Here is a 12,494-nt window from a genome sequence, read left to right as displayed (position 1 = left end):
AATGACTGTATTAAAGTCCTTTTTCAAGATATAGAACACTATAAAGATATGACCAGTAGTTAGTATTAAGAGCTATGGGCAAGCTAAAATCATGGCAATGACTGTATTATATAAAAATTTATTGCTAGTATGTTTTTAAAAGGCTGTGCTATACTTTGGATTTTTTATAGTTTTTCAAACTATATTCATAGATATGTTTCACTATAGACCTCGATTAATTATTTAATGACTTCAACAACCAACTTCTCTTAATATTTGGTTGTTTGAATAAAGGTAGAAAGAAGAATAATTTTATATATATATAGATATATATATACATATATATATATTCATGACTTAATTTTGGGTATATGGCAGATATTAACTGATGAGAATTTTGAGGTCAAATACTTTATGTTGGGTCCTTGTAAAATACAATTCTATTTTCTTACCAAATTAAGTGAAGCCCATGCCAGGATAAATTATGAAGCCATTCAACTGATGATACTCTACTTGATTATTTGTAAGGTGCAGAGTATCCAAATGGAAATGGTCCCCATTCAGCTAACACTTTGGAAGATAACATCTATCATTAACTTTGGAAAGCAAGATGGCGCATACATATAGATTTTATCCATCCAGTTTGGGAGCCTATTACCCAAAGTGGTTTCTTGAAGTCAGGACATTAGTAATGACTGTAAGTCATTCTTCATAAGGTTGTTGAGTGAATATGTCAGGCACTGGTCTAAATATTGGAAGTATTATGCAGAACATGCCAGAGATTGGCCCTGACCTCATAGGACTCATATTCTAATAGAGGAGAGAATCAATAAACAACTACATAAAAGAAAATAACTGCAATGTTCTAGGCTTCTGTTCTCCATCAAGTCACCAACAGGGATGATGAAATCAAAGGAGAAAAATATCCAAAGGCATTGGCAACTTCATGGCCCAACAAGAGCCTGAAGGACATGTAGCTCTATGGAGAGACAGGTCAATGACTCTCAGTATTGCTGTGATTCCTTTCAATTAATTCTTCTGTTGACATTATAAGCTTTATGAGCTAAACAGACTTCAACTAACAAGTAGAAATTACAGCAATGAAGTCTGGGGTTACCTAACAAGACTTGGTCCCTGTGACTTGGATGGAATTCCCAAGGTCACGAATGTCCTTGTTTGAGGCTGGGTGTTCTTTAGTCACTGTTCTTGTTCTGTGCCCTCTGTTGTTCCACTATTGCATCTAAAAATAATTAGAGTCCCATCCAAGCTACAGTGGCCAGTTTCAGCCATGTTACTTCTTGCTGCTCCTGTTGCTGCTGATAATGACAACGGATGATACCATCATGGTACTTATGATGTGCCAGGTGGTATTCTTAAGCATATTGGATAAATGACACATATCAGGTCTTGCATCTTATGAAGGTCATTCTAAGTCTCTCTATGTAAAATAACTCAAAGTTTAGCCTGTATAATAAAGTTTTAATCAGACATTTTTTGTTACTCTAAATGTTTCTATTACTATCTGAACTGCACAGCTCTGCTTCCTAAGGTTTTGGCAATTACATACTTTAAATGAGTCCTATATTATCCAAACCAGGTAAGTCCATGAATTTAATTAGGTTTCCTGTGACTAAATCTATATCATATGTATTCCAGGAGTCTGAAAACTTGTTTAAAAGTCATTAAGCTGCTAAGAGTGTTGCCTGTCAAATAGGGGCTTCTCCAAGATTATAACATGAGAGTACATCCCAATCCCTAATATTATCTCCCTCTCTTAATTTTTACCATTGGAAATTTATATTATGTTTGAAAGTGGAGAAACCAGTATAGCAAACTCCATGCCCCCATTACCTGGCTTCAACAATTATCGCTGGCAACAGTTTTGTTTTATCCATATCCAACATATTTTAATGTAATCTTATGTTTAGAGAATTAGTGACTGATGATGTTTCCAGATGATATAAGTCTTTCAATGATCTAAGAGCAGAGCAGGAGGGGTGGGGTGGAATGTCTGGATTGATAATGTAGGAAAGGAGAGCATGCATAGAAAGAAAGTGTATGGTAAAACTAGAAAAAGCACGCACAAGAAAAATAGCATTTGAAGGTCAGGGCCTATTAAAATAAAGCTACAAATTCTCTGCCAGTAAGTGGAGTTTCTTTTCCATCCCCTGAAACTGTGATTGTTTAAGCCTTAATCTATAGAATGAGATGGAAGGGATGCTGTGATAGTTCTGGATCTAGCAAGTTAAGAGCATTAGAATCATCTACTTTATCCCTCTTAGAACACTCATTATTGGGTTACTTCCTCTTGGACCCCAGCCAGCAGGCTGGGGAATCCGTAGCCATATGGGAAGGGCACACGTAAGTGCCCCAGCAGACAATTCCAGCTGAGTCCCCGACTGACAATCAGTATCACCTGCCAGGTACGGGTGCATGTGTGGGCGCGGGGGGTGGGGGGCTGGAGGGAAGGGGGTACATCTTGCAGTCTCCAGCCCAGTCACACTCCCAATATAAGATCATGGTGCAGAAGAACCATCCAACTGCATCTGTCAACCCACAGACTGTGAAAGAGAATTTTAAAAGTTGCTATTTTTAAGCAGCCAAGTTCTAGGGTGGTTTGTTCCATAGCAATAAATAGTTGAAACAGAATTGGTGCTGGAAGTATGGTGCAGCCATGACAAATAAATAAATAAATAAATGTGTGGTGTTGGCTTTGGGACTGGGAGCAAGCAGAAGCTGGAAGGGCCTCAAGGAGACTTGGTGAAGGTAAGAAGTACAGCAGGAAAATTGTTTCTGGAAGTTGGAGAAGAGAGGACCCAGGTATGTACTGGTAGAAAATAATGAAACTATTGCCTGTGATAACATGGAAGAACAGGTAGGTCATGAACTTATAGAGTTGGCTAAAGTTCTTTCTGGAAAGAATGTTGAAAGTTACTTATTCTATTGGCCAAATCAAGTTGGAAGGGTGGCTTGGATTCAAAAACAGGAGAATGGACTCAGTTCCATGGGAAGAGTGACCAAGAATTATGACCTTTGTTAATCCGCCATGGGGTAGGGTTGACAGCTAAAAGGGATACAGAATCCTAGCGGGTAGTGTGAGAAAGCTCAGAAGCCATATGGAAAGCTGACTTAGGAAACCCAAGGAAGAAAAGGCAAAAATATAAAATCTTTATGCCTTGAATAGAGTAATAGGTTGATTCAATCTTTGATTAGGGGAGAGCTCACCAATCCTGCAAACCTGCGCTTCACCTTTTCTGTTATCCCTGAAAGTGAGCAAGTGGGCCAGCCAGAATAATTACAGGTATAAAAAGGACATTTGCTTCCATGAAGAAAGAACAAACCAGTTTCATTGTTTTTCTGATGTGGAATTAAGCAGCTAGGCTGTTTTTTGTTTTTTGTTTTTGTTTTTTTTTTTCCCCTTATACAGAACTAAAATCCACATCCAAGCAAATTACTCGGCTCTGCTTTAAACAAAAGAACATCATTGTCAAATATAGGCTGTTTCATTTTTATCACAGGAAGAGAAGTTAAGGTAGGTTAATGTCTCTAGAAATTATTTATCCCGGAAAATCTCCTGTGCATTACACTGAAGTAGACTGGGAATTAGAAAGCATTAATCTGAAAGAAAAAGCAACTTCTGTCTTCCTCAATAATAAGAGACTATGGTTATAGCCAACCTCCCAAATACCTAAATAGTTAGGTCCTTTGGTCTTTACAGATACTGATATTTAACAGCTGTGTTCTATTATGTTGCTGTATGCACCCCGAAGAGGGTCAACCTACCTTAGCACATGGTTTTTATGTCCATGATCATTTGGAGGTTAATGAGGAGGTCCTGGGAAAAACATACAGGGACGCTGGTGAAGCTTACATGTAGACATGGCCTCCTTTGTCCATGTCTTCCTGGTGTGCTAAGGATCTTCTCTGCAGAGAGAGAGGGGACCCCCCAGAAGCTAATCCTGGAGACCACATTCAAACCGGTCAGGGAAGGGAGGAGGAGTCGCAGTCAGGTGGGAGAATAAGAATAAGGGGTGAACTCTGCTTGCACAGGCAAGGGTATGCCTCTGCATTAATATCCTACGGGCACAGGACAGAGAGCCCTGACTTGACTTCTCTCAGATCCATTAATTCAGGGGTGGAAAAGGTCTTTAAGAGATACCCCAGGAACTCCCAGTTTGCTGTCTCAATTTTAGAAAAGACTGTGAAACCAGGAAATAGAGGCCAGTCCATGCATTCAGGAAAGCAAGCTTAAGAAGGCCATGGATTGCTGTAAAAGTTGGTAGAAAAATGGTTACGTTACCGAGCCCGTGTTCCTAACTTACATCCTCTGCTCTACAGGGGGACAAAGACCATTTGTGGGAATCCCTGCCCTAGCACATGCTGAGGTGTCCTGAGGTCTTCAGTGGTCTGGGGTCTCCCTCTTGTCTCAGCCCCGCTCAGGCTCGGCACCTGGCAAAGAACGTACCTAAGCATAGATCTTTCTGTATAATGGGTTCCCTTGTTCCTCCCTCCCCTCTTTGCCTTTCCCTTTTCTTCAGGTTTCTCTCTTTTTTTTCATTAGTAATATTTCCAGCGTGCAAGAAATCTTGGTGGTTGTCACAGTGCTCCCTGTAACTCACTTAACAATAATCATTGTTTGTGCGTCCCATTCCATTTTCTGATCTATGAATTGTGGGATTAGGCTTTACCTCTAGAGCTAATATCCTGTGGTGCTGGCACACAGCCCCCCCCCCCCATCCCCTGTTTTCCTTAATCACAGCCCAAAAGGTACAGGCAGAAGATCAGTGTGACTTTTTGTCTTTTTTTTTTTGCAATGCGATATTTGTTCTGTTTCAGACATGAACATTATTAATCCAGATGAACAACTTTATCTTAAGCTTTATTTTATTTAATTTAGAGATCTATAGGGAGATAGAGGATGAATGAGGAAAGGAGCAGAGGAAGAGGAACAAGCAGACAGAGCTCGATGCCACCACCCCGGGGTCATGAGCTGAGCCAAAATCGAGAGTGGGACACTTAACCGACTGTGCCACCCCAGGTGTCCCCAGATGAACAATGTTTTCAAAGAAAGGTTAACTTGAGTGTCTTACCCAGGAGTAAGCTGGTATTTCTACGATACGTTTTCTGTTCTAGGCCAAAATACTAACAATAGCACACGACACAGTTGGACATGGAGGTACTTGAGCCACCGAGTACACATTTTTCCCTACTCTATTACAGCCATACAAATATCTGTTACCGCATAGTAAGAATGACCTGTGGCAAGCATGATTTGACTGGCTTAAAAATGCCTCCCTTGTGGCCTTGGGTTTGGCGAGGTTATGGATGCCTTTGACTTTGACTAGAGAGAAATGTGGGAGAAGTTGCTTTTTCATCTACAAAGCATGGTTAGCTCTCTCCATGAGAAAATGCACTCATAGATGACTGTCCCCTTGGGCAGAAGTATCGGAGTAGAAAAATCAGTGCCAAAATGATGAGTGAACATTAAAGCCGAGGTGGATAGGAAACCAATATGACCCCATATTTCTATGGTCTTGTTGGGAAGAACACAGCCAAGGCAGAAATTCGGTTGAGAACGTGCTTATGAATGTTGGGTCCAGCACCCATCTGGAGGAGTACGAGTCATTTTTCTTCCCAAACAAGTTTTCTCAGCTTTGTTGTTGCAATTGTTTATTTTCTATTAACCTCCTCCTAGATTTTCAGTCTCAAAACGCAGTTGTTTTCCTTTCCTTTACACTCCTGTGTAAAGGATCCGTGGCTCTATCTCTGAAATGTCCTTTCCTTCCACCTCTTCCCTCCTGTTGGGCCTCTCTTACCACCCTAATTTGAGTGTGAATGCAGCAACAAACCCCCCAATGAATGTGCTCTTTCCCAGAGCCCTTTGTTTGCATCTTTCCTATAATATTTATCAAATGGTGCCTTGCTTTGGTTGGGTTTGTATTTTTGTATGTCTTACATCCCCACTGGATCATAAATAGATGTCAGGCAATGTTTGCTTTATGTTCAATTTTTCCACAGCATTTAGCTCTGTACCTTGTACAATAGAGCCTCAGTATAGTTCATAAATTGAATTAAAAAGCTAATAAATTATTTCTCCAGGCCCAAGAAGCCCATGGGGTATGATGGGAGTAGCAGCAGGATCATGAGTACAGATTTGAGCCGTGGTAATAATAGTATTAATGGCAACAACATTGATGGCACATATGTTGAGTGCTTATAGATTCCAAGCCCCATCTGCATATATATAATATATATATTATATATATACAACTTTATGTACATATAAAAATCATTCTCTTCTAAGAACAAATAGAGGTGTTATTTGTCTTTGTTTTTTTACAGATATTTATATCATTTTACAGATTAAAAAACTAAGGAGCAGAGAAGCTAAAAACCCTGTCCAAGGTCATTCATATAGTCTGTAGGTATCAGTATTCAATTCCAGAGAGCCTGTCTGCAGAGACCATCAAACAGGTTACTTTGTGCTTCGATCTCTCTAAGTGCCTCCTCTAGGTGGTAGAGAGCAAGCATGTGTTGGGATGTCCTCATGCTGTCTTCCTCCTGCCCCCGCAAAACCTCTCAGACTCCCTGACCCTCGGAGTGGCTGCCCTGGAGCTACCATAACAGTCCTCCCCTGCTGGTCCAGATGTATGCCCTGGGCCTTGCTGGGCCCCTCGGGATTGGGCAGGAAAGTTGGAATAAGTTTGTCCCCAGAAGATGACACCAGGGCTCCTCCACGGAACTCACGTGCTGGTGGGCAGAGACTCCCAAAACTATCAAAATTCAAACCAAACATCAAGTGATGCTGATGAAGAATGAAAAGTGCAGCAGGATGCGGGAAGGGGGCGAGGAGCTGTTCGAGGTCTGGTGGTCAGAGAAGGCCTCTCTCTCTAAAGAGACAATTAATGCAAAGCATATTTAGGGAAACCTCCTGAATTTAGGCACAGCCACCGAAAAGAATATTTTGAATTCGTTTGGCCTTTGCAGTCTTAGGAGAGTCAATCAAACTAAAAATCGAAGCTTAGAAAATAGCTATTTAAAAAGTCTGAAAGACCCTGTCAGGGCTAATGTGGGCAAAGGCAGGAACAGAGAAGCTGCGTGGGGAACACGGCCCTTCCCAGCCTCCCGAGGCCTACATTCTGAAAACCTTTCTCCTTTTAGAGGCTGTTTGTTCCTTACCCACATTCTAGTGCCGGGGACCCCAAGCTCTCCTCTTCTGGGGCCCAGAAACTGCTCCTAGAAAAGGGACTAACCCAGGCACAGACAAGCCAGCATGCATGTGTGCATGCTTACACACACACACACACACACACACACACTATACATGCACATGCACAGACGTATTCCTAAAGCACACACACGTCAGCATGCACACACACAGGCATATCTCTACACACACCACACACACACACACACACACACACACACAGAAACACACTTCAAAGTCTCCAAGGTCCCCTCCTCTGGTTTCCTTCTGAATCAAAAACTCCTTCTGATAAGGGAGAGACACATGCTCACACGCAAAATACACACACACACACAAACACAAACAAATCGATAGTCACATAGACATACATACAGTCACATAGACATACATACAGACACACACAAGGAATGACCGTAACCTATCCTGTTAGGAATATTTTTAGAGTGTTAAGTCCAAGGGAAATCTCCTGTTATTGAATTTAAGGTAGCCGGAGTCTACCAAGGTCTGGGGGCTTGGAGACTGCAGAGCTTTCTCAGCCCTCGTATTGGGGGGCCCGGGGGCTGGCACCTGCTCCACCTGGGCCCAGGGGCAGGCCTCCTCCAGCTTTTCAGTGTGATGTCCTTAGAGTGTGGGTCTCAGCTTTAAGTCCCTCGAAAAGACATTTCTGCGATGTATTTTAAAGCAAATTCCAGTCTATTATTGAAACACCTGTTCAATCTTGAGACCATTCCTGAAGTATGAGGGATTACAGGAGACAGAAAACAAAGGCAGTACGATGTATTAGTTGTCTCACAATCCAGTTTAGAGGAAACGAATCCCCTGCATTTCTTGTCAAATAATTATGAAAATTAATAAAAATCTTTCCCTTTATATTTACAAAATTACACTAAACACAATAGATTAATTTCTTACGTCTCCATTTTTGGAACAAAGTCGGAAGGCAGGATGAAATAATTTATTTCAATGCCCTTCTCTGCATTTTAGCCTCTGACAATCAAATTTCTACGACTGCACAGTCATTCGTGGATACAGGTCCATTTCCGAAAAGCTCAGCAATTACCGGCTCTGCTGACATGATACAAGGGAATCCCAACATGCTTTGTTGTTTGCCTCAATACATCTTAGGCCTCCTCTATATTGATTGTCTACGAGCCCCTGTAAGGAAACAGAGGCTTCAAGCCCAGTAGTGTGAGTATCTTTACTATTCTTCCCCATTTACATCAAGTCCATTAACAGAAACAGCTCAGCAGCAGCAGTTTTAGGTCAATGGCTTTTAAAATAAAGACTCTGTACCACAGAAGGACTTTTCCCAGAAAGGCAGAGACGATGATACAGAAAATTGAAATGGGAGGCATATGTTGGAAAATAAGAGGAACACAGCTGGTTTAACTACAAAATTCAATCCCAACCCCCACCCCCAAAATTGAGCAGACTAATCTTTTTAATTGCATAGAATATTTTCCATCTCTTCCATCGCTCCCTGCTTCTTTCTCTTTATAGGTCCATTTTATTTGTTTGGTGAGACAGAAATTAGAATATAGATCAAAAGAATTATGTCATAAAGGGTTGTGACTGAGTTTCACTCACGGAACTCGGGAAACTGAGTGATGTGGTCATGTTAGAGGTTGCAAAGATCATGAGCCTTTGGTTGGAGAGATAAGGAGGCCGGCTTTGAGAATCCTCATCAGTAACTGACTTCCAAGGACATTTGAATCTTGGGAAGAGAAGAAAATTAACTCCCTCCTGGGAGTATAGAAACTGAGAGAAAGGAAAGAAATAAGTAAAAAGCGTTGACAATATAATTGAAAGCAATTTGCAAATATCAACCATTAAAGTACAGATATTATGTCCACCATTTGTTCAATCAACAAATACTAATTGAGTATTGACTCTGCCATGTGTTGTTCTAAATGTTGGGGATATAATGGTGAACAAAATTGTTCACAAAGTTCCTGCCATCATGGAACTTACGTTCTGGTGGGAGAAATAAACAATAAACATTTACATTCATTTTCATATAGTGTTAAAGATGGGTGTTATGGAGAAATCGGAAACCAAGTAATGACCTCAAAGATATACTATTTTAGATAGCATTGTGTGCCCCAAGGGGGAAAAAATAGGAGGGGGCCTGAATTGTAGCTCTTGCTTTTTTGTGGTGTCAACACTCCCACTGTGGATGATTCTGGCTACCAACGTGATGTCACTGAACGCAGAGATGGGAAGAGATGGATTAACTCAAAGTTGCTTCTTGCAATCTGACACCAGCTCCTCTGCCATAAAGGAAATCCTAATAAAGGGAGGTGGTATCTGCATCATTACTGCATCAGTAATGCAGGCTGATGACAGAAGGGTATTCCAGACAAAGGGAATAGCCATTGCAAACCACTGAGACAGGGCCTTGCCTGATGAGTTAGTGGAACAGAAAATAGGCCTCTGTAGCTGGGAAAGAGGGATCAGGAAAGATAGGCAGGCCAAGGTCATGAAGTACTGTGTAGATCACCATGAGATCTTTGGGTGCTACTCCAGGTGTGATGGGAAGTAACTGGAGGGATCTGAGCAGGACAAGATTTGATTGGACTTACATCTCAAAAGGATTCCTCAGGCTGCTCAGGTTGAAGGCAGACAGGGGAGGAGGCAGAAAGACAAATTTACAGCATTTGTCAATTATCTAGGCAAAAGATGATGGTGGATTCGATATGAGGGATAATGATAAAGATGGTAAGCAGTCATACCTGGGATCTATCCATATGTGTCTACTATCTATCTATCTATCTATCTATCTATCTATCTATCTATCATCTATCTATCATCATCATGTATCTTTCACATGCCCATGTATAAACATATGCATACATGCATGTACATATGCATATACACATTTGAATTCTGGAAATTTTACTTCAGAGGTGATGTGACTCATCTTAAGCCAAGCACAGAGGAAATGACAAAGCCAGGATGCCAAAACCACATCAGTACTGCTCAGGATGAGATGCTAATGCGAGAATAGAGCTGTTTTGAACCACAGGGCTTGAAGCTGGGCCTGACTGATGAGAGATTTGGGATATATTCTGAAGGTAAAATAGGCAGCATTTGTTCATGAATTAGATCTGGAGAGCAGGGGGAAGGAAAGGTCAGTGATGTCTCCATAGATTTTATCTGGGCATCTGGGCTAATAGTATGGCCATAAAGTAACTTGGAAAGTATTAGGGAGAATGTATTTATGGGGAAAAGCAAAGCATTTAGCTTTGGATATGCTAAGATTGAAATGTTTCTTTAATAGCCAGGGGTGGTTGGACATGGAGTCGAGTGCAGGAAAGAGGCTGGGCCTGTAGAAATAAATGTGGGAGTCATCAAGCTTGTAAATGGTCTGTAAGTCCATTTGATGAAAAAGCTATGGAATAAGTGTAGCTAGAGGAGATACGTGCAGAGGCCCAAAGCCTCTACAATTTAGATGTTAGAAGACCGGAGAATCCAGCACAAGTAATTGAAAAATAAAGGATAGTGAACTAAAAATAAAACAAGAGAATTCTGTGTTCCCAGAAGCCAAGAGAAAAATATGTTTCAAGAGGACAGTGGTCAGCTTTGCCAAATGCTTTTCAGAAATCAAGAAAGATACAGACTGAACTTTGACCATTGGATTCGCCAGGTGAGGCTCACCGCTGACCTTGGCAGTGTTTCAGTGGAGAGGAGACTGGGGAGGGTGTTGAGGTGAAGCTTCATAGAAGTAATTTTGAGAGAGAACAGGGGATCGGGCAATGGAGAAAGTCAATATAGAAAACACTTTCAAGTTTTGTTTTATAGCAGAGCCAAGAAATGATTTAGTAGCTATAAAAGCATGTGGAATCAGAAGAGCGATTTTTTAATAAAAATATTATAGCATATTTGTGTGCCAATCACAATGAACCACATGGAAGGGAAATCAGTGATGCTGTATGGAAAGGAGAACATTCTAAGAACAAAGTCTTCGAGTGACAGCTTAGGAAGAAATCCAAAGAACAAGTGGAAGGGAGTGCCGTTCTTACGTTGGCCTGCAGACCATTCATCCACCATCACAGGATGAAAGGCAGAGCGTAGGGTACAGAGAGAGGCCGTGTGGAAGGTTGGTGGTGCGCACGGAAGACCAGGGTCTTTGGATCGCTTCTATTTTCTTAGTGAAATGAGAAGCCAAGTCATCAGCTAAGAGCACATAGTGGAGACCAAGGTGTATCTGAGTTTGAAGGGTGAGGAAAAAGTGTTCACTGGCTGGACAAGACTGGGGAGGGCATCGGCTGTAGGGCTGCCTGCCAGCACTGAAGGTGCCCTTGAGATCTGCCATCATAAATGCCAAGTGAGGCCTGTCACCAGTCAACATGGCTGGTGTCTTCTTCCAGTGAAATCCAGCTGTTTGACTATAGTTGAATCTGAAAGAAACTGGATTTGATCAAGCTTGGAGTTTTTCAAAGCACAGAAGAAGGAAGAGAGGGGCATTTATGATACAGGCATTACCTCGTTGTATTCCATTTCTTTATTGATCTTCACAGATATTGCTTTTTAAAGTTTTTTTATTTTTATTTTTATTTATTTATTTCTTTTTACAAGCTGAAGGTTTGCGGCAGCCCTACCTTGAGCCAGTCTACCATTTTTCCGACAGCATCACTTGCTCATTTGGTGTCTCAATGTCATGTTTTGATAAGTCTCACAATATTTCAAACATTTTCAGTATTACTAGATTTGTCATGGTAATCTGTGATCCATGATTACGACGCACCGAAGGCTCAGATAATGGTCAGCATTTCTTGTTAGCAATAAATTATTTTTAAATGAAGGTGTGTATGTCATTTTTTAAAAACATAATGCTATTACACACTTAATAGACTGCAGCTTAGTGTAAATATAACTTTTATATGCACTGAGAAACTAAAAAGTTTATTTGATTCACTTTATTGCAATACTCACTTTATGGTAGTGGACTGGGAACGGAACCCACGATACTTCCAAGGCACGCCTGTAATGGTCTATGGCCTCTAAGCTATGCAGTGAGGAAAGTGAAAAGGGATGTATGTGGTGGTGGTGGTGGTGGTGGTGGTGGTGGTGGTGGTGGCTGTGCCAGTGTGATGATAGGTACCAGTGGATGTGAGATCCTAGTGGGTCTGGGGTTGGGAGCATGAAGGAAAATATAGAAGGAAATGGCCAGAAAGGGCAATAAGTTAATTGAGATTTTGGAAGCCGTGCACTCACAAATAATAACAAAGGAAATGGAGGAGTTTTTTTGTTTGTTTGTTTAACACCCAACGCAAGCATCACCCCTGATAATTGAATGGTAATCTTG

The sequence above is a fragment of the Canis lupus genome, chromosome 37 (assembly GCF_003254725.2).
Source record: "Canis lupus dingo isolate Sandy chromosome 37, ASM325472v2, whole genome shotgun sequence".
In the NCBI taxonomy this organism is placed as follows: Eukaryota; Metazoa; Chordata; class Mammalia; order Carnivora; family Canidae; genus Canis; species Canis lupus.
This window is presented reverse-complemented; position numbering follows the sequence as displayed.